The sequence below is a fragment of the Papio anubis genome, chromosome 3 (assembly GCF_008728515.1).
Source record: "Papio anubis isolate 15944 chromosome 3, Panubis1.0, whole genome shotgun sequence".
NCBI classification, from domain to species: Eukaryota; Metazoa; Chordata; class Mammalia; order Primates; family Cercopithecidae; genus Papio; species Papio anubis.
In genome coordinates, this window is record NC_044978.1 from 15993903 (window position 1) to 16018452 (window position 24550).

The 24550-nt window shown below is 37.2% G+C and overlaps 1 long non-coding RNA gene across 1 annotated transcript; it reads left to right on the top strand.

The window, feature by feature from the left end:
* Positions 1–8836: 8836 nt before the first annotated feature.
* On the top strand, positions 8837–12130 carry LOC103884785. Its single transcript, XR_647546.4, has 3 exons — positions 8837–8913; positions 10767–10825; positions 11472–12130. It is a non-coding gene; the product is annotated as an uncharacterized LOC103884785 (long non-coding RNA).
* Positions 12131–24550: the final 12420 nt, after the last annotated feature.

Genomic DNA, 24550 nt, shown 5'->3' on the forward strand with positions numbered 1-24550 from the left:
GACCTCATTTTACCTTAATTACCTCTCTAAAGGCCCTGTCTGCAAATAGAGTCACATTCTGAGATACAGGGGGTAGGACTTCAACCTATGAATTTTGGGGGGACACAATTCAGCCCATAACCAAGGAAATCCATTAAGAACATTGTTTCTTTGTTCTGATTATAGAAACTTTCTAACTGATTAATGGACCTCCAAAGTGTATCTATCAAGTAGAAGGGAAAACTTTCTGTAAATAATCCATATTTGTAATCTTCTTTACAGAAGTAATTTGAAATCCCATTTTATAAGTCAACCTCTGTGGGTCTTGATTATATGAATTTGTTTCCCAGAGCTTAACTCACCTGGTTGGGTATGGAGATAATACTTTTCTCTTAGGACCAGTGAAGTCATTTAGGGCATCATCATACAGTAATGTGCAAAACAGGAGTACTGACTCACGATTCACACAACCCTTGAGCTTCGACTTGTTCCCATGATAAAGTTTGTCTTATGACTTATTGCAGGTGTTTCTAAATAGCTGGTCAGGTTGATGTAGCATGACAGTTAAGAGTACAAATAGGCCTTAAAATGACATGGAGCTGAGTTCAAATCCCTGCTTCGCTAGTTCCTTTGTAATACACGTAAAGTTATTTAACCTCTCCTCTCTCCACACCTCAATTTTCTCATATGTTGTACAAGGAAAAGGATACACTTAATCAGAGGGCAGTGATGAGTGTAAAAATACCTTGACTTACTTAACTTACTTCAACAAGTCGAACAATTAGTCTCCTCCATCTTTCTCCAGTTCGTCACCTGACGGCGGGGCAGTCAAAGATGATAAGCCTTCGCGATTCTGCAGCTTCCTTTAGAAACTGTGCACCTAGACGCTATATTTGGTTTATGTCTCAGTAGCCTATATCCATTAAGAAAAATTAGAGTTATCACTGGAAGAAAAGTAGGGAAAAAAAAACCTATTTTTGGGAGTGAGATCTTTTTAAATGGTACAATCATCTAACAAAAGAGAGGACAAAAAATACTGTCTCATGAGTCCCATCAATAGATACGTTGGGTGTAGGGGGAAAATGAACACTTAAAGAAGAGGCCGATTATTAGAAACTTCTAGTCATCCACATCCAAAGTGAATTCCAAGCTTGGCTCAGTTCATGTAAGAGTCCAGAGGCAGATATGGGGGAAACTGACCCAAAAATAATTCACTCAGGAAGAAATCAGGGCTATAAGATGACTTCTGCTTTCCTGATATGTTAAGAAAATGTTTGCAGGCGGGCGTGGTGGCTCACGCCTGGAATCCCAGCACTTTGGGAGGTAGAGGTGGGCGGATCACAAGGTCAGGAGATCAAGACCATCCTGGCTAACATGGTGAAACCCCGTCTCTACTAAAAAAATACAGAAAAATTAGCGGGGCTTGGTGGCGGGCGCCTGTAGTCCCAGCTACTGGGGAGGCTGAGGCGGGAGAATGGCATGAATCTGGGAGCCAGAGTTTGCAGTGAGCCACGATCACGCCACTGCACTCCAGCCTGGGCGACAGCGCAAGACTCCGTCTCAAAAAAAATAAAAAGAAAGAAAATGTTTGCAAACCAAATCTGAAAAAGTAAAAGCAAATGTCTAGGTTAAAGTAAGAAGTAACAGGTTTTACGCCCTCCAATTCCCTTTGTTGTTCCTTTGGATCCAAGGAGATTTTGAAAAAGTCTTATCACCAAAACAAATAGGCATGAAAAATTTTTATTGACTAATATTTCAGAAGGATTAAAGTAACATCCGGTTAGGATTGCATACTTATTTTAATCTTTCTTGAAACGACTTCAATTTCAAAACAGGAGCAATTCACTTGCTTTAGAAATTGAGAACATTAACTGATATATAATTATTTAACTTTGTGGCATTTTATAAAAATATACCCAACCGTGTAAATGTTGATTCTTAAATCAATGGTGAAAACAACTAATTAATGTGTTCTAGATTTATATATGTTATCCTTGAGAATATTTCTTATTCGTACTGCTTATGAGTTTAAAGTCATCTAAATTGTATTTTATGAAATTTTCAAAAAACCAACTCTGACATTCTGACCCAGACTTCAAAGAAACCATTTGTCTTGATGTGTCACACATGACGTCACCTCATCAACTGAGCGAGAAATCTTGAAATTACTATAAAATAGTAATACATTGGGCCTCTGACCTCACTAAAATTTTTAAAGCTATGTTCAAAATAGAGATTTAAGCTGCCTAGGATGTGCCTATTTGTGATGGCCACTGAATATAGAAATACTTTCGCTGGGGTTCACAGTTTAATTAGTTTGTGCTTACGTCTTCATGGTTTTTTATGTGTTAAGTGGAATTTTATGACTATTTATAAGAGACATCCAGGGACGAGATACTTTTCACTTCTTTGGATGACAGATAAATATGTGATAGATAGATTGATATGATACACGATTGATATGACATGATAAATTGATAAATTATAAGCTCTCAGTAGATATTAAAAGTAAAGGGGGCCACTTTGGTCAAACACAAGAAGGGCACTGTTGAAAACAGAACAAAAAACCTTGAGAATTATGGCACATGTTCTAGCTAAATATTCTAACAAGTTCTGACATCTGCTTGTGTACCTGAAACAAACTAGTCATTCCAATTTCCAGTACACAAAAATGTTTGTGTAATTAAAATGATTTCTTCATGTTTTTTAAAATGGCAACTTTTTTTTTTCCGTTTTGGGTAAGTCAAATGAGCCCCTCAGACTTGATTTACCCAAATCACACTTAAGCTGTGTGAGTAGTTATCCACTGATTTTGATTGATACAAAATTGGTCAAGATTTAAAAGAAAAAAGGATAAAAAATAAGCTAGGGGTTTAATCTTCCACCTTTGTTAGGTAGACATGGCCTTTGAATCAATAGGTACAATGTTTTCAGAAGCATTCTCAGTAAACATCTAAATGTCTGGAAGAATTTTAGATCTCTAACAGGATCCACGCAATGTATAGAGCTACTTTATTTCCATTAAAATCATTCTATCATCCTCAGAGTTGTGCAGTCAGTACCTTCAACAAGGTACATAGTAATATTTAAAAGGTTTATTTTCAGGAAATAAAACACATTTTTTATCAGAACTTAGAAAAACCGACAAATCTGTGTAAATATAGTTCCTCTGGTGCTGGTTCACATGAATAGCAACAAAGCAAAGCCCAAAATTATACAACTAAAGAAGGAGGCTATTTTGTAATCAAATAACTGCAACTATTTATTATGCACCTACTGTGTGTCATGCTGGTCTTTGGGGAGAAATTTAGATATGGAAAACGGTGATAGAAAAGGACAGTCAGTTGCTGAAAATATACTTTGTTCTGGAAGTCTTCTGTGATTATCCATTCCCATGTGAAGTAATAAACATTACTGACCACCTCTAAGTACCAGACACTGCTAAGTACTGGAGGTACAAAATAAATAAGATGTAGTCTGTGCCACAGATGAGATCACAGCCTAATGGGTGAGAGACCACAGTGCTCACCGTTTAATGTGCTAAGCTATATAGCAGTATGATAATGAAAAATAAGAGATTAAAAAAGTGTCATATAATCACTTGATTTTGAAAGTAAAAACAAGTTTAAGACTAGCTTCAGCAGTTTGGGAGTGATAGAGCTTCACTCCGGCTCCATCGCCCACGTGGAGCTCAATCTCTCAAACCCTAGAAGGGTGTGTGCCTACCACAGCTGGGGTGTTTCCAAACTCTAGTTTTCAGCAATGGAACACCCAGATATATGTCTCCTTTTATGAAAACATTTTTGTTTTGCAAGTTGCTTTTGACTGTTTTAAATGTCTCCTTTCAATTGAAAGTATTCCATCTCTTAAATCTAAAATATCACATCCAACTCTCCCAGTCACAACTCTCTCTTTATGGATTCCCCACTCACTACTGCCATTGCCTCCTAAAGTCACCCTCAAAGAAATCTTCATTTTCTTCCTCCCATTTCTTTTCTGTCTGGCCCAAGTCTCATGGTCTATCATTCTCTCGACAAGGACTATTGTTCTTGACAATAGAATGAAAAAAAACACTCGATCAATCTTACCGTTGCTGTGCTCCACTTTTGCACCTGCATTCTGTGAAGAGAATCATATAGCCATGGAATCTGGCACCAAAAAGAAATATTGTTTTCGACTGGTCAAGCCTTTGGGGCTGATCAGCAATCCTTTTGTGTGTCCTTAAGCTGCTACTTTTGCCTTTACCACAACAAGCTTTACTATTTACTATTTACATTTACAATTCATCAGACTCCTTTTTCAAATCCCATTTTACTCATTCACACCAGATTATCTTACCCTCTTCTTAACATATAAAACACATGCTATTTAGTGTGTTAGTTCATTTTCACACTGCTATAAAGAATGACCTGAGACTGGATAATTTATAAATAGAAGAGGTTTAATTGACTCACAGTTCTGCATGGCTGGGAAGGCCTCAGGAAACTTACGATCATGGTGGATAGTAAAGGGGAAGCAAACACCTTCTTCACTTGGCAGCAGGAGAGAGAGAGAAAAGAAGGGGAACTACTAAACACTTTTTAAACTACCAGATCTCATGAAACTCCCTCACTATCATAAGAACAGCATATGGGAAACTGACCCCATGATCCAATCACCTCCCAACAGATCCCTCCCTCAACATGTGGGGATTACAATTCAAGATGTGATTTGGGGAGGTACACAGAGCCAAACCATATTATTCTACCCTGGACCCTCCCAAATCTCATGTCCTTTTCACATTTCAAAACCAATCATGCCTTCCCAACAGTCCTTCAAAGTCTTAACTTATTCCAGCATTAACTCAAAAATCAAAGTTCAAAGTGTCATCTGAGACAAGGCAAGTCCCTTCTGCCTGTGAGCCTGTAAAATCAAAAGCAAGTTAGTTACTTCCAAGACACAATGAAGGTACAGGCATTAGGTAAATGTTTCCAATCCAAATGAGAGAAATTGGCCAGAACAAAGGGGCCACATGTCCCACGCAAGTCCGAAATCTGGCTGGAAAGTCATTAAATTTTAAAGATCCAAAATGTCCTTTGACTCCACGTCTCACATCCAGGGCATGCTGATGTAAGGGGAGGGCTCCTGAGGCCCCAGACCGCTTTGCCCCGTGGTTCTGCAGGATCCAGCTTATGCAGCTTCTTTCACAGGCTGCTATGAGTGCCTATGGATTTTCCAGGAGCATGGTGCAAGCTGACAGTAAATCTATCTTTCTGGGATCTGGAGGAAAGTGGCCCTCTACTCACAGCTCCAATAGGCAGTGCCCCAATGGGAACTCTGTGTGGGGGCTCCAACCCTAAATTTCCCCTCTGCATTGCCTTAGTAGATGTTTTTCATGAGAGCTCTGCCCCTGCAACAGACTTCTGCCTGGACATCCAGGTGTTTTCATACATCCTCTGAAACCTAGACAGAGGCTCCCAAAGCTCAAGTTTTGTCTTCTGTGCATCTGCAGGCCCAACACCACATCGAAGCCACCAAGGCTTGGGGCTTACACCCTCTGAAGCCACAGCCTAAGCTGTACCTTGGCACCTTTCAGCCATGGCTGGAGCTAGGGTGGCTGGGATGAAGGGCACCAAGTCCCAGGGCTGCACAGAGCAGTGGGGCTCTGGGCCCAGCCCATGAAACCATGTTTCCCTCCTAGGCCTCCAGCCCTTGATGGGTGGGGCTGCCATGAAGATCTCTGACATGCCCTGGAGACATTTTTCCCATTGTTTTGGCTATTAACATTTGGTTCTTGTTTACTTATGAAAATTTCTGCAGCTGGTTTGAATCTCTCCCTAGAAAATGGGTTTTTCTTTTCCACCGCATGATCAAGCTACAGATTTTCTAAATCTTTATGCTCTGCTTCCCTTTTAAACATAAGTTCCAATTTCAAATCATCTCTTTGTGAATGCATATAGCTGAACACCTTCAGAATAAGCTGGGTCAAATCTTGAATACTTTGCTGCTTAAAAATTTCTTCCGCCAGATACCCTAAATTACCTCTCTCGAGTTCAGAGTTCTGCAGGTTTCTAGGGAATGGGCAAAATGCCACCAGTTTCTTCACTAAAGCATAGCTCCAGTTTCCAATATGCTCCTTATCTCCACCTGAGACCACTTCAGCCTGGACTTCATTGTCCGTATCACTATCAACATTTTCTAAAACCATTCAACAAGTCTCTAGGAAGTTCCAAATTTTCCCACATCTTCCTGTCTTCTTCTGAGCCCTTCAAACTATTTCAACCTCTGCCTGTTACCCAGTTCCAAAGTCACTTCCACATTTTCAGGTTATCTTTATAACAGTGCTCCGCTGCTGGTACTAATTCTCTGTATTAGTCCATTTTTACACTGCTATAAAGAATGACCTGAAACTGGGTAATTTACAAACAAAAGAGGTTCAATTGACTCACAGTTCCCCAATAATGGGGAACTGTAGAAACTTCAAATCAGAAGGCACAGGGGAAGCTAGCACCTTCTTCACAAGGTGGCAGAAGGGGTTGGAGCAGGGAACTGCCAAACACTTTTAACACCATTAAATCTCATGAGAACTCCATCACTATCATTAGAACAGCGTGGGGAAAGCTGTCTCCATGATACAATCACCTCCCACCAGGACCCTCCCTTGAAGGGATTTCAATTCAAGGTGAGATTTGGGTAGAGACAAAGAGCTAAACATTATTTAGGAAGGATATTCTTAAAGCCCTATTTTCCTATGTAAATAGGAAAGTATATCTGCATTCCTACATACATTTAATCTCAGATAATGGGTTGTTCAGCCTCCTGCTCAAAGTGGTCCTGCAACCCACATCTCTCACTTACATAGGGTCTCTGCTTCACCAAGCAGCTCTTCTTTCTCCTACACTTCAGCCTCTTCCACTGTTTCAGATTTTACCATCTGTGTATAATATATTTGAACCTTTTACAATGAGTTTGTACAATTTTTCAAGATAATTTTTTAAAACTAACATCCCATGTGAGAAAACAAGCCATTCTCTACTCTATTCCTCTCTAGATCAATCTCCCTAGCTTTTCCCAACCTTCACATCCAAGTTTCTTAAGAATGGGCTTTACCCCCTAATTCTTCACTCACTATAATTTGTTTCTGTCTCTGCTGCTCTACAGAACTGTTCGTAATGAGACCAAATGACTGTTCAGGCTGTTCCCAAATTGTTATAGCCAATGGGTAATTATCCACCTTATCTTACTTGATTGTTCTGTGACATTTGACACTACAGACAACTTTCTCCATTTTTTTCTCTTATGAATTTTATAGCATCAAATTTTTTTTTCTTATACCTAAATAGATACTTTGGGGGGTGTGGGAGTCATCTATTTCTCCCATTTCCTAAATGCTTAAGTTCCCCTGTAGGCTCTATCTCAGGTCTCAGTGATTCTGCATATGAATCCAGTGTTACTTCTTCAGGGTTTGAATTTCCAGTTATATAATAACATTGCCTGCATCAATATTTCCAGCTCTGATCTCACTCTAAATCCAAGACCACAAATGCACCTGACTAAAGGAAAATTTCATATGAATGTCCCATAAGCACCTCAAATTCTGAATGTTAAAAACTGAACTCGGATTCATAGGATAATATTAGAGATGTAATGTGTAGTTACAAAACCAAAATGCCTCTTGACATATTCTATAATCTTTTCCCTTATCATTAGAGGGTGCTTTTAGACATTATTATTCCATATAGCAAAAAAACCATTCATCTGAAGTTGAGTAAATCCTGCAATTTATCTATCTTTCTATGTGCATATTTTTTCACAGAAACATGTCTGGGATTAAGTGTACCAGAAATTAATAATGAATATTTCTGAGTTCTGAGATTTGAGATAATATTTAACTTTCATTTAGGACCTTCCTGTATTGATCTAATTTTTATAATCAGTTTTTACAATTTTTCAAGATAATTTTTTAAAACTAATATCATTTCCTTCTCTTTCTATATTGCCATTTGCAAAATGACATCAAATGGAACTAGTACTTCAAACTAGTTCCTCAACAAGAGCTTCAGATGTCATCTTTGACTTGTTATTGCACCTACCCCTCATGAATATGTCTTAAATTCATTCACTTCTTTTCCATGTCTTAAGTTGAGACTTCATCCCCTCCCACCTTAACTTCTGCAAGGGCTTCCTGCCTCCGATTTCATCCCCCTCCATTTCATTCTCCATTACTATCATCAGACATTTCTCTAAAATCCTGGCTTGCCTTTTACTGCTTAAAATCAGTGGCTTTCAATAGCATTCAGAATAAAAGCTAAACTACTTGACATGTCCTAAAATAATCTATATGATCTGGTAGGTAGGTGCTTTTGTAAACCAGTTGTGGGGCTTCTAAAATTCAACATTCTAGTAATCCCACCCTTGCCATCTGAATCCAATCATAAGGTAAGTTTTATGTCTGCATGCAGTAAGAGATTACAGAACATCCTTCTAGCTTGCTCCCTCCACCCCTTACTTACAGAGTTTTTATAGATTTGGGTTTTACATTTAAGTCTTTAGTTCACCATAATTTAATTTTTGTATGTGGCATAAGGAAGGAGTCCAGTTTCAATCTTCTGCATATGGCTAGCCAGTTTTCCTAGCACCATTTATTGAATAGGGAATCCTTTCCTTATTGCTTGTTTTTGTCAGGTTTGTCGAAGATCAGATCGTTGTGGCTGTGTGCACTTATTTATGAGTTCCACATTCTGTTCCATTGGTCTATGACACCATATCCTCTTATTCTGAAAACTTTAACATTTGTTTTCTTGGATTCCTGAAATTAAATTGGAAAGACCAGTTTCTAAAGTCAGTCAAGACCCATCAATCTATTTGTATTTTGATGTGCATAACTTAAGTTTAAAAAAAAATACCAAAATGTTTCAAAGTACAAACCAGTTACAACTTCAGGCAGTCATTAAGGTAAGTAAAATGCATTGTTTTGACTAAAGAAAAAAAAAGAATTTTCTTTGTAAATTTTTATGGGATACTCTAAAAGCAGGGCTGTCTCATCATCTTCTGAGTAAACAAAGTCTAGAATTCCACAGACCAGAGTAAAATAAAAACAAAATTACAAATTGACCACACACACCTGTCTGCTTAGCTGTAACACATGTGATTAAAATCATGATTTGGTACCTAGAGAGTAATGAGGCATCCAAGGAGGTTAGTAAACCTAAATTTGCAGCAGTTTGATTTTTTAAGATTTTTTAAGATAAAATAATGTTCTAAGGAATAAATACTATTCTAAATAATAATAAAAGTGCCTCTATAGGCATGTTCTCCCCCTTTAATAGTATAAATTCAATTTGCACCAAGACTAATTAAATAATGAGCTAGTCACATCGATGATATATACCATATGTCTATGAATATGACTTCTAGAATTAGTAAAATGAAATAATCAGAAATCATCGTACCTTTAACATTGTATCTTGACATTCCTAGCCAGCCTCCCTTAAATTCTGTCAAACCACATTTCAACTCAACGGCATGCCAAAAGGACTGCAGTCACCTTATGGTGATGGTGAATTTTTAAATGTATGGCCTCTGATTCTACTCTACACGGAGTGACAGAAAATCTGTCTGGGTAATTTGAGATCATTATATTAGCAAAGAATGGCAAATCCACGTGAATTGATAGTGAACTGAATAGTTCATGTTTTAATCAACTAAAAAGAACTGTGCTAGATACCAATAAAGCCTAATTACTTTATATTTGGTTTGGAAATAACGAGTTAGTGTACAACAGAGATAGATTCTGTGACAGAGGTGAGAGCTCACAGAGAATGCGAGAAGCGATGAAGTGTGAGATAGAGTGACCAGAACAGGCTAAAAGGTGATGATACATGATGAAGTGCAGCTGAGAATCCCAAGAAATGACAGAGTGATGTAGGCAGTGGTCGTGTGGAACTGGACATCTTCCCATAATGTAAAAGACTTTATCTGAGGGATTATTCAAATGACTAGGAGGAAACAAAAACTCATTGGACTGAATTTGGATACATGAGTAGTATTAAGAGCAACACTTGCCAACCAAATCTTTAAATGTAGTATAGATGTTCTGTCTTCATATTATCTCTTCTTTTCATATAACTGTAGTGATATGTTGTCAGCAAGCAGTCCTCAAAGACTGTAATCTGCCATAATTTAACTTCCATATACAATTGGTTTTGACACTCAATAATCCCATAATTCAACTTTTAAAAATCCTGGACTGCAAGGATTACTGATGTGTTCCTAAATATGTGTTGGTTTGTTTGAAAGACAAGATAGCAGGCTCCTGAGGATATCTGAAGCACTCAGTTCAGGATCTAGCACATGGTAGGCGACCAAACAATATTGAGCGAGTGGATGAATAAATGAATAAATAGATGAAGTCAATAAAAATCTACGACGAGAGGCAACGCTAAGACCACACCATAATTTTCCACATTATAATAGAAGGCCAGAACAATCGAAAAGTAAAAGGCACCTGATGGGTTTTCCCATACCATTTTGGGCGCTGTTCATGATTTCACTAGACTACTTGCTGCTTAAGATGCAGAGACTTCATTCTAGTCATGGTGGTACTGTTAGCGTCCAGGATAGGGCCTATGTATAAAATGAATTAAGAAAATCCAGAGATCTGTCCAAACTCATATTTGTAATAATGTTAAATAAGAGGATTTCATCTAATACATATCTCTTCATTGACATGCAACTATTTGTAACTTTTTTTTTCTTTCCTTCATATCTTAATTAACTGCTGGACACAACTGGCCATATTAACTCAGTGTAAGTTCAAATTCAAGTTCTGCACCTATATGAATACATCTATTTCATTTTGAAGTCTGTAAGTATAGCCTGTAAAGGGACAATTCCTAGTCCATCTTTAATCTTCCTTCTTACCTTAGCCTTTCACATCGTTCTCCATGCCAGCCTACCTAAGGTATCTTTGGTTCAAGTCAACATTGATTTAACATTCATGGGAAGTGAGAGTTAATGTGGCATTAATTATCTTTTCAAATATGCATTCCTTGAAATCTAACAATTCAAACTGAAATAGTAGTAGGACCTTCTACTAAAAACACAAACTTTTGGCAGGGTTCAGCGGCTCACTCTTGTAAACCCAGCACTTTTGGTGGCAGAGGCAGAGGGTCACTTGAGCCTAGGAGCTAAAGACCAGCCTGGGCAATGGAAGTAGAATCCTCTTTTCAACAGATAAAAAATTAGCCAAGCCTGGTGCCGCATGCCTGTAGTTCCAACTACTCAGGAGGCTAAGGCTGGAAGATCTCTTGAGCCCAGGAATTCGAGGTCACAGTGAGCTGTGATAGCACCACTGCACTCCAGCCTGGGTGACAGAGCGCGACCCAGTCTTTAAAAGAAAAAAAAAAACCATACAAATTTCTGGATATGCAAATTTGCTTCTTTTTCAGTTTTTCTGAGTTTAGGCAATCACAGCTTTTCTATCTGATCAACGCTGTGTTTATCATTTTCAGATGCTTTACCACCACCGCCACCTCTTTGCTGCAATAAGAAGAATCCGAGTGTCTCTTTTGCTTTTATCTACTTTGTATCTCTTTCTTTAAGAAAATCTTACCTTGAAAAAGCTTCTGGTTATTTCTATTTATTCTCCACTTACACTGTAAGTAGTGAAGGGGCTGTATTTTTTCAAAAACATACATAGAAGTAATGTTAGGAAAGCATATCCGTGCTTTCTGCTAATGAAAGGAGGATGGAGGAAAGAGTGTTATCAAGGAAAAACTTTTAACTACTTTCTAAAGGTGATCAAAAAATAAAAGAATTATTTTTTGGCATAACTCATTCCAGCACCATAAAACACAGGTGCTTTGGAAGAAAAGTGAATGGATAAGCCAGAGTGCAAGGGCCAGTAAGGAAATCCACAGTGGACTAGGTGCATAGTAAAATTTATCAAGGATGTGGTTTTCCAAGAGGCCATATCAGTTTAATTTAATTCAATGAATTAGTTTAATTCATTCAAATTTTACACTTTGCAATGGAAGAGTGAACTGTCATGAAGATATCCTTTGGCTTGTTCACAAGATGTGAAAAGAGGTGAGAAATGCAGAAAATCCCCTTGTACATACTTTCTTATGCTACGCATCATGCTGTGCAGGGCACAACAATCACTGAGACTGGGATGGAGATGTCACACCACCTCTTGGAAAGCTCCATGACTGACAATATCTGTGAAATTTGCCTTTGGGTTGAGAAAAAGAAGAGGGAAAGAGAAAATCTCCACTGCCCACAAAGGAGAGTTGGCAAGCTCTGCCTAAATATAAAAGAAAGCAAGAATTTAAAATTTACAACTCAAGGCTGGGCGTGGTGGCTCACATATGTAATCCTAGCAATTTGGCCGAGACAGGTGGATCACCTGAGGTCAGGAGTTCAAGACCAGCCCGGCCAACATGGTGTAACCCCATCTCTACTAAAAATACAAAAATTAGCTGGGTGTGGTGGCAAGCATCTGTAATCCCAGCTACTTGGGAGACTGAGGCAGGAGAATCACTTGAACCCAGGAGGCAGAGGTTACATTCAGCTGAGATCTAACCACTGCACTCCAGCCTGGGCAACAGAGCAAAACTCTGTCTCAAAAAAAAAAAAAAAGAAAAGAAAAAGAAAAAGAAAAAAGAAAAAGAAATGTACAACTCTCACCAGCCACCCTCATCATTTACAAAAGCCTGTTTTTGAATTTAAGAATAAGAACTAAGAATAAGAATTCATCATCTTTTGAGAATCTAGGAAGCAAATGGCTTCTTTGGGAGGTGATCCTGGGAAGCACCTGTACAGAGGGAGGGAAGTGAAGTAGAAAACAAGGCATCAATAAAGGGTATATTTTGGAGCAGGTCACAGTTGTGGGCAAGTGGAGCTCCATTCTCACTCAGGAACTTGGGAGACAATGTGGACTATGCCTCAGAGATACCCCAGTCAAGGGATATTTACCTTCCAACTCTATCAGTTGTTGACTGAAGCCTACTCCCAAGGGACCTTAATGCCATCGCACTTCCAGCATGTCCTACCCACGAGCCAAAAGCATGCCATGGCCAGAGAAACCTTAGGCAGGGTCTCACATGACTGCTGCAGGAAGGAGTAGAGTGGATACACATGGGCACCTGAGTGCCAAGCCGGTATGGGGAGGACGGCAACTGTGTTTGCTACACCTCATTCCCCTAAGACTGGATTCCAAATTTATGATCTGATCAAACCATGAGTGAAGGGAGAAAAACTATGCTTGTATTTAAGAGAATGCTACAATTCAGACAAGACTAGAATGACTTTATTCTGAAAGAAAGCATCCCTACTCCAAACTTCTTGGACTTCAGAAATAACTAGAATTTAGAAATAACTAAGAAATAACCTAGGAATTAATATCGTATTAGTCCAGAGAAGAAGTTGGCAATGTGGGGCCCTCTGGCCAAATCCAACCTGCTGTTTCCATATGGCCCCCAAGCTAAAAATGGAGTTTACATTTGTAAATGGTTGGGAAAAATCAAAAGAAGCCTATTTCATGACACATGAAATTTATATGATATTCAAATTTCATTGTCCATAAATATTTATTGGAACTCAGCCACACTCATCTGTTTACATAATGTCGATGACTGTGCTGTCAATGGCAGAGCTGAGTAGTCATGACAGAGACCATCTGGCCTCCAAGACCTAAAAGTTTTATTTTCTGGCTCTTTACAGAAAGTTTGCCAACCTGTAATTTAGAACCAGGTTCACCCTTAGGGAATCTTCATGATATTAGTGTGTGGTGCGGGGGAGGGCAGGATGGTGTCTTCCTTTATTTAAGAAGAATCCAAACCGCTGATTAGGCTCCATCAGGCAGTTCTCTGAGCTTCTTGCATAAGTTCTCTGAGCTTCTCTGTTATTCTTCCCTTCCTCTAAATTCATCAGAGCAGAATAAGTATTGATAATCCCCCAACAATGCTGGTATAAAACTATGGTTTCTTATTGGCAAAGTGTGTACTAAGAAATGAGATTCTTATATATAGTGATGAAAATGGAATAAACTTTTAGAATTAGAATCACTGTTTTCTCCAATACAAAATATAGCACTTTCCAAACATTTGCTCTTTTTTTTTTTTAAGTGTTTCCAGACATAAATTCACACTGGAAACTAATGTTTGAACTCTTGAAAAGGAGCTAATTTTGAGAAAGGAGATCAAAAGATAACATATCACAAGATAATACTGGGGAAAAAAGACAGAAGTGTGTGGCAACAGGTGAGCGAGAGCTTAATTAATCGTATTAATCATCAGGTGTCAAGCTGATAAATTACTGAAGTCATAAAGATTTATATAAACCATTGGACATAGAGCTCAAGAGTTAAAACTGGTAACTTTAATCAGATCCCAAAGGAATCCAGTGTGCCAAGTTTAATCCAACTCTAGCCACGTGGTTGCTGGTTCAGTCATGGAAGGGGGGACTAGATATGTAAACCAGGTCTTTTCCAAGGAGTGCTATAGTGATCTATGGGTGTGCTTATAAATCAGCATTTCATTCCTCAGAATGCCAAAATCCATTCCCGAGGCCTTGTTTACAGGAGAACATCAGTACTCTCTGGGCACGCACGTCAGTTGGAAGGAAACTTTAAATAGCACAAGAGAAAAGTGTTCTTGGTAGTAACACAGCCTGTGATAAACTTTGAAGTCCAAATGAGAAGTGGAAGTGAATGTTAAACGTATGCCTTGTCCTAAAACTTCATGAAAAATGAAATGTACAAGAAAAGCTGGATCCCTGCCATGACACCCATTACAGTGTAGACGAAGGCTCTGACCTTTCATGTTATACTTACTGAGTTTTTGACACATTTAGTCAATTAAAACGGGTGAAGTGTAATTTGTTTTTCTTAAGTTTAATACAGCATGTCAATAGAAGTTAACCAAAATTTATAGTTTGAACACTAAAGCTGCCACATGCACTTAAACAAATGAACACAATTTATCATGGTTGAAATAAAGAGAACATCACGGGCATTTGACTTTATACTTCACATAAGCACGTTGCCAAATATAGGAAAGTAAGCTCCTCTCACATTTGCAATGAAAAAGACATTTTGGTTCACATTAAATATTGGTGTGAAAACCCTGGCAGGTGTCCAGTCCTAAGGAGTGTTAACGTTGGCACTTCCACTGTGTACTTTTACTATAAATTGTTGTAGCGTTTATTTGACGTGGAATACCCAAAGGATTGATGAGCAAAGAAAGGAAGATTTTTTTATTGTGCCATATTACCTTTTTCAGACATCCATACTAAGCGTTTACATCTTCAAAGTCTAAACAAGTAGCCACCTGTATTCAATCGGTGCAAGATATTTTTCATGAAACTATAGCTTACCTTTTTATAAACCCATAAAAGCACACATTTTCCATTTTATTAGTCAGCAAAGCAGTGGTGGATTTAATAATAAAACTTATAAAATGCAGTTTCTTTATAGACAGTTTAACTTTTTTGCTTGTTTAAAATGCCACAAGGACAACCACATTTATATTGTTTTTGTCTCTATCACACAAAAACAAATGGCTACAATTTTCTGTATCTTTACATAAAAATGTTCACCTAGCGCTCCTCAGACATTTTATAGAGCAGCCAACAGACCCCTAAAGATTTAACAGAAACACGCCACTAGGGGAGAAATTATCTACTATAATCCAATACATGTATTTGAATTTGGTATCTATAATGTGTATGTCAATCATATACAGCTACAGTAATCACACACTTCAAATTTCTAAGTGCATTTAAAGTAAGTTTGTGTCTTTTTAAATATTAAATAAAATGTTTCCAATTGTGACCACAAAATTACCATATACTACCTACATAAAAATATGAGTGGGGTATTTAAATAGATTTTTTAAGTGGAGAGTGGCATAACTATACCAAATGGTAACATTTTGAAATTAATATGATGACATAGAAGGAAGTCTTGTAACATTTCAGATTTTAAATAGAAGAAATACGTAATACATATATTAATAATTCAATTGGAAAATTATCTGGTCTGACAAGCACCTAACCCAAGACTTTTACACTCATGAACACTGGTTTCAATGTTTAACAGAATCAATTATATTAACATAATCAATTGTTTCAATGTTCGACTTAATCAAAGGTGATGTCTTTATACTGAGATTCCATTAGTCTAAATTTTATAGTAAAACTATTTCTCTTAGTCTTTAGCTCTATTCACTCATTTCAAACTTACAGGACCAGAATCTTAGCCTCCTGAAACAGGCAATTTGCCCCGCATAGACCCATATAGATCTGGAAAAGTTTGCAATCAACCCCTATCTCACTTAATTACCAACAAATTTAAGATTAAAAGTAACCCAAGTATTTTTAAACACTACAAAACTAGATATATGTTTACTGTGAAATAATGGAATGCTTAGTAAACTCTTGTCTGGTGGTAGAAATTTACCAACTTTTTAGTCTTCTGCTGGGTTTAAACAATAATAAAACATCCAGTTAATTCAGCTACTTAAATTTTGAAGTTGCTTCTGAAATTAAAAAGGTAATTTAGATGGTTATTTTATATCATAAAAAATGTTGTACATAGAATTTTTATTTCTCAAACAGTTCATGTGGCCTGTTACAAGCAAATTTATAGTGTAATATGTATCAGTAAAATACTTAAAATATCATGGATGTTTTGTTATTGCTATTTTGTTTGTTTGTTTTTGTTTTTGAGGTGGGGTCTCACTCTGTCGCCCGGGCTGGACTGCAGTGGGGTGATCTTCGGCTCACTGCAACCTCCGCCTCCCGGATTCAAGTGATTCTCCTGCCTCAGTCTCCCAAGTAGCTGGGATTACAGGTGCCCGCCACTAAGCCCAGCTAAATTTGGATTTTTAGTAGAGATGGGTTTCACCATGTTGGCCAGGTTGGTCTTGAACTCCTGACCTTGTGATTGGCCTGCCTCGGCCTCCAAAGTGCTAGGATTATAGGCGTGAGCCATATAGGTGCCAGACCAACATCATGGATGTTATGCTACTTTTAAATAGTCTAAAAATACTAAATACATATACATACAAACTCAGTGACTATAAAGTGAAAAATTAAAGTAGTATTAAGATTGTTACTAAACATATGGTATTGGTAGGAATTAAAAGTGATTACACCTGTTGCTGATGGAGATGTGGGAAAGTACATACCCATGTGCTGCTGGAGGGGGTGGAAATTGTTTCAGCCTTTTGGGGAAGCAATCTGGCAATACCTATTAAGATTTAAAATGCATATACCCTTCAAATCACATCCCCATTACTGGGAATTGATTCCAGGGAAATAAAGCACTAGTATATAGAAATAGTTCATGCACTTTTTAGGGCAGAGAGAAAAAAATGGGGTGAAAGATTGAATGTCCATTAATGGGTAAAAAATTTGAATAAGTTGCAGTGAAACCATACCATTCAATAACATGCAGAAATTACATAATTTTAACCTATAATCAATGACTTAAAAAATGTTCACAATATGCTGTAAAGTAACAAAGGTAAGAGATAGAGAAATATATAATATGAACGGATTTCTCTAAACCAAATACTACCAAAATGTTAAAATGTATATACAGATGACGTGTATATATATATGTGTGTGTGTGTGTGTGTATGTGTATATATATATATTTTTTTTTTCTTGAAATGGAGTCTCACTGTGTTGCCCAGGCTGGAGTGGCAGGATCCCTCACTGCAACCTCCACCTTTCAGGTTCAAGCAATTCTCCTTTCTCAGCCTCCCAAGTAGCTGGGATTATAGGCATGTACTGTCATGCCCAGCTAATTTATGTATCTTTAGTACAGACAGGATTTCACCATATTGGCCAGGTTGGTCAAACTATTGACCTCAAATGATCCACCCACCTTGGCCGATGTATATTTATTCAATTAAACATTAAAACTGTTATTCAGTTGGCAAGAGAAAAGATAATAAGAGAAAATTGCATTTTTTAGAAGTTTGCTCAATAAAAACGGAATAATATAATGTCATCTTTAGACAAAATCTTTGGAAATGTTTTTGTGTATGTTTCTTTACAAGTATGTGAAATATAGTCATTGAAATAATGATATTTTTTAGAATGTGGAGAAATTTCAGATATTATGTTTCTCTTTTATTGGCTAATTTTTAAAAAACAATTATTATGTATAAACATACAATGAAAGGACTATCCTTCATAAGGGGAAAAAACCTAAAACCTAAAAGAAATATTATACTAGCTTAAATTTTTCACAATAAAAATTCTCACTGTAGTGGAAAATTTGAAGCATTTAAACCCAAGAAAACATCCTAATTTTAAAAGAAAGAAAAATGGGCAGCACCATGAGAAAAGGGATGTGGTATACACCAGCAGCTGGCCTCACCATTCATTCTCCCCTTCTTCCATTATAAGGTTATCTCTGAGTTTTATCTGAACAAATGGGCACTGAGAATAAACACTACGTTTTCCAGTCTCCATTACAGGTAGGAATGCAGAGATGTAGGATGTGCTAAGTTCTGCCATGCTGACCTCAAGCAGAGGGGATGTGTGCAGTCTTAAGACCTGGAACATGACTGTATCAGGCCATCTGCTACCACACAAACCAGAGTAACTCCAAGGCACTGTGATAGAGCAAAAGAAGATAATAGAGCTGCCATATCATACCCCTAGTTAGTGTATGCCTGGATTATTACAAGAGAGACAAATATACTTTTACCTTTTTAAAGTCACTGTCATTTTATTATTTTGTTAGCAGATTACACACTCCAAAAACACAGAGTTTAGTACCTAGAAATGGGGCTACCTTAACAAAATTTAAAATATGAGATATTAATTTAGTGAGCAGATGGTGATCAGCAAGGAAACAGATATTGCAGGCTGAAAAGCTGGTGATTCCTATGCCACGGTACATTATTTAACTGTAGGCAATAATACACATGTGGATAGATTCTATGGGTGAGACAGATTGGGAAAAAGATAGCAATATCAGTGAGAGCTGCTTTTTCCTTGCCAAGTTTAGCAGTCCTACATTATCTTGAAATAATGATATTTTTCTGAATATCATTAATTCAAGGTTAACTCAAGAGAATTATAAGATTTAGCTGAATATAAGACTGGCCCAAATTTCTCAAGAACATCACTGAGACAGTGGGGCCAGTGTAATGGCAAAGATCAGATAAAAATATGGCCTTTTGCCTTCTCACCCCAGCCTGCTGTTTCAGATGACCTAAAGATAGCCATCAACAAAAAATTAGCCAACTTGGTTGAGGAAAAGAAAGTACAGATAGACAAAATCATAAATGACAAAGGAGAAATAACCACTTAAAGAGATGAAACTTTGAAAATCATGAGTCCAGGCCAGATGCAGTGGCTCACATCTGTAATCCCAGCATTTTGGGAGGCCAAGGCAGGAGGTTCGCTTGAGGTCAGAAGTTTGAGACCAGCCTGGGCCAACATGGCAAAAGCTCGTCCCTACTAAAAATATAAAAAATAGCCAGGCCCATCGCACACCTGTAGTTCCAGCAACTGGAGAGGCTGAGACACAAGAATCAATTGAACCAAGGAGGTAGAGGTTGCAGTGAGCCAAGATCACCACTGTACTCCAGCCTGGGTGACAGAGGGAGACCCTGTCTCAAAAAAAAAAAAAAAAATGGAAAAGAAAAAAAAAGAAAATTAGGAATCTATGTTGCATAATTCTATGAAAATAAATCGAAAATCCCGCAAAGACAGTTTCATAGGAAAGTACATTTTTCAATATTGACCCCATCTTTCCAGATAAGAATTAGTTTCCTATTGCTGCCATACAAAGTTACCATAAACGTAATGTCTTAAAACACCACACATTCATTGTTTTTCAGTTTTATAGATTAGAAATTTAATATGCGCCTCACTGAACTAAAATCAAGGTGTCCGCAAACTGCTTTCCTTTCGGAGGTTCTGGAGGAGAGTATTCCCTGTTCATCTATGTTGTTGGCAGAATTCATTTCCTTGTGACTGTCCCTGTTTTCTTCTTGAACGTCAGCTGACAGTCATATCAGCCTCTGAAGTCCATTCCTGTTCCTTGGCTGGTGGCCCTTCCTCCACTGCCAAAGCCAACAACAACGGTAAAGGTCAAGTCCCTCTCACGTTGCATCCCTCTCACCCAGAAGGGAAAAGCTGCCTACTTTTAAGTACCCATATGATTAGATCCTTCAGAATAATCTCCTCATCTCAAGGTCCTTACCCTTAGTCACAGCTGCAAAGTCCCCTTTGCCATGTAATTTAACATACAGGTTCTCAGGACTAGGGCATGGATACCTGGGGGGCCTTCATTCCCCTACCACACACCCCAACACAAATTTCTTAAAGCAAAACCAAGCCAAGAGAACTTCTATCAATTTTCACAGGAGAAAAGGAGAACTAACCCTCAAATTTTACTATGTGCAGATGATTTTTAAGGGGGTATGTAGCCAACGTTTTAAAGACTAGATAATCCAATGCCACTTAAATTTTTCCAAGCATAGAAAAAGAAGACATTTCCAAAATTTTTTTTAACTTCTGTCAAAAAATGTATTAAAAAGAAAATTCAGCATTGATACATAAACCTAATAAAATGGCAGTAAAAAAATAGACAATCTCACTTCAAAATATTGAGGAAAGTTTACTGCAGCACTATTCACAATAGCCAAGATATAGAATCAACCTAGGTGTCCAACAACAAATGAATGGATAAAGAAAACGTGGTACATATGCCCAGTGGAATACAACTCAGGCATAAAAAAAGAATGAAATCCTGTCATTTGCGACAACATGGATGGAACTAGAGGACATTATGTTAAGTGAAATAAGCCAGGAACAGAAAGTTAACTAAATGCTCTCACTCTTATGTGGAAGCTGAAATAAGTTGATCTCATAGAAGTAAAAAGTGGAAGAGGAGACTAGAGGCTGGGAGGCTAGGGAGAAGGGAGGGGTGAGGAGAGATTTATTAAAGGTTACAAAATTATAGCTAGATGGGAGGAATAAATTTTGGTGTTCTAGAACACTGTAGAATGACTATAGTTAACAATAGTACATTATATAGTTTCAAATAGCTAGAAGGAGGATATTGAAAGTTCCCAATAGAAATGATAAATGTATGAGATGACAGATATGCTAATTATCCTGATCTGATCACCCTATATTATATATATTGAAACGCCATTATGTACCCCAGGAACACGTACAATTATTATTTGTCAATTTTTAAAATAAAATAAAATTTTAAAAGCAAATAAATAAAATTTTACTAAATAAATAAAATCATAAACCAAAGACTAGGAAACAGAATCCAACAGCACATTACAAAATTAATATAACATGGTCAAGCAGAGTTTATTACATGAATGCCAGAGTGGTTTGATAATAGAAAATCCTTTAGTATAAGCACAATTTTAAAAGATCTAAAGAAAAAATTATTTGACTATTGTCATAAACACTGAAAAAACACTTTAATAAAATCCAAAACCCATTTCTGATCAAATGCTTTGTAAAACAGAAAACCAAGGATTTTTCTTTAAATTGATAAAAATATATTTTCTACAACTCTAAATCTGGCATATTACTTACTAGGTAAACACTACAGGCATTTCCCGTAAAAATTCAGAACGATGCAAGGATGTCTGCTTTTCTGCCTTTCCTATTTAACACAGAATTAAATTTACTAGCTAATGCAATGAAACAAGAGAAATTAATTAGAAAGAAAAGAATTGAAAAAGTTAAATTACCTTTATTTGCATATTGTATGAGACTTTACTTAGAAATACCCAAATCAATGATATTATTTCTATATGAGTAATAGCCATTCAGAAGATATGACAGAAAAAGAAGTTTAACCTATCAACAAAAAGTAAAATTAAAAACAAATCTAACAGTAATGTACAAAACCTATATGAGGAATATTTCAAACACTTCTGAAAGACAAAAGCAGAGCTGAACAAATGGAAAGACCGTGCTTGATGTTGATATCAAATATCCTTCTAGTTCATACGTATGTAATGTGATTCTCCAAAAATATATATAAATGAGATTTTTTGTAAAGCTAGACAAGTTGGTTCTAAAACCCATATAGAAAAATATACAAGCCGGGCGCGGTGGCTCAAGCCTGTAATCCCAGCACTTTGGGAGGCCGAGACGGGTGGATCACGAGGTCAGGAGATCGAGACCACCCTGGCTAACACGGTGAAACCCCGTCTCTACTAAAAAATACAAAAAAAAAACTAGCCGGGCGAGGTGGCAGGCGCCTGTAGTCCCAGCTACTCGGGAGGCTGAGACAGGAGAATGGCGGGAACCCGGGAGGCGGAGCTTGCAGTGAGCTGAGATCCGGCCACAGCACTCCAGCCTGGGCAACAGAGCGAGACTCCGTCTCAAAAAAAAAAGAAAAATATACAAAATGAACTCATAAGCTCCCTATAAAGAGGAGCCAAGAGTGAAGTGATTTGGTCTTCTCTACATCAAAACATTGCATGTGAATAAACAACTAGACAATTAAAACAGAATAGAAAGTTTAAAGGTAAATCCAGCTACATATAAAAATGTAAAATATAATTAATTGAGATAGTGTCTCACATTTGTGAGAACAGGATGGACTTTATTTTTAATAAACAGTATTGTGACAACCGGAGAGTCATTTGGAAGAAGATACAATTGCAGCCCACACCTCACACCAAACACCAGGATAAACACTGTGTGAATCAGAAACCCAAAATGTGAAAAAATGAATTATGTACGCATATTGAAATACCACTCTGTGTCCCAGAAATGCATACATTATGTGTCAACTAAAGATAAAAGGGGGAATTTCTTAATATAAAAATTTTAAATATAGAAGAAATTAAGTCCTACAAGTTCTAGAATAAAATATCAATGAATCCCTTTATAATCTGGATGTGAGTAAAGCCTTTCCAAATAAAACTCGAAATCCAGGGGAGGAAAAAAAGAGTCTGGAGAAAAATAAGCTTTTACATGTAAAAAATAATAATAATAAGGTAAAAGATAAATGCCAATTTAGGAGAAAACACTTGGAACACGGATCCGAGATAAAAAGCTAATCTCCCAAACATACAAGGAACTCTCTGGGCAGGAGGGCATGTACTTATGCTGCGAATGTTTACTGAGAACTTTCTTAGTGTAAAGACCTTCAGGTGAATCTGAGACACGTGATAATGCTACACAAGCACATTTCCATTCAAAGTAAGAATATCCTGCTGAAGACCTCCACCTCAGTAGCATCCCCTTTGGCAGATGAGGGCTACTGCTATACTAATTTCCTGCACGTGTTTTTCATTTTGCTATTTGCCTTCTTGAAAATCCTGGAATGCAAAATAACCCACATAAAGGACTATAAAAATCCTTTGATATTCTAAAATAAGAAAAATATTCCTATTCATCACAATATTTATTTGAAATTTTAGAACATGTAGTTACTTAAGATATTTTTATTAAACTATCAGGTTGTATTTTTAAAAGTAACTTCCAGCACTATCTTTTGTTTGCGGCCATTAAGGCAGTCACTTATGCGTTTATTTAACTCTGATTCTAATTTGAAATCTCTAATATGGCAGTAATTGCATTGTCTTCAATCAATATTTGGCTCTCCATTTTACCTCACTCATAACTCTAACTACAGCTGTCTAAGAATTCTGAGCTTCCTGTCACCCATTATTTCCTACTCAAACATACAGAGTTTAAGTTTGTTCAATATTCTGTTTAATAATTTTTGTTTAAACAAGACTATTTATTTGCACTGGAGCAAAGTTGTTGTGTTTTTTTCTCTTAATATGTTATTCTTATTGTCATAAAGAGAGAGAACAAGAGTGGTGTGTGTTTCTCATCTGACAAAAGAACTATACCCACTTTTGCATTTTTACACAATAATGATCAAGGCCCAGGGCATTTCCTGGGGATTAATGGCTGACTGGGAGATTGAAGACCATTAACCTTAGGCAGTCATTAATTTTCTCAGAAAACCTGGTTGAAGTCATTATTTCTATTATAAGATCGATAACATACACCCCTCACCACCACTACCAAAAAAAAAATAAAAAGAAACCATTGGAAATAACTTTTCTCTGGAATTTTTCTTAAGTGCATTCAACATGTAGGTTATATTTTAAGAGAAATGTCACTAAAATTCTGAACAACTTAATAAGTAACATGACATACCTCATCACTTAGACATCAGTGTCATGAACATTTGTGATTCTTTTCTCTCTGCCCTCCTAAACTTGACTTAGAAGTCAAGCTAAAAATAAAGTCTCTCTCTCACTCACTCGCTCACTCTCGCTCTCTCTCTTGCTCTCACACTCTGCCCCGACTCTTTCCCCCGCCCTTGTTCCCTCCCTCTTTCCTAAGGGCTTCAGTATGCAAGGTGTAAATCTGCAAAAGCAGCATGTGGTAGGTCACACTATATACAAATTGTTGGAGAGCAGGTTGAGCTATGAATCTACAGTGTTTTTATTAGTGGCATTTTATCTGAAATAAATGTCAGAAAGAGCTACTTTTTCTGAGCAACTTAATTGAAATGGATCTAAAAAACTAGAATTCACATGATAAAATAAGGTGTCAT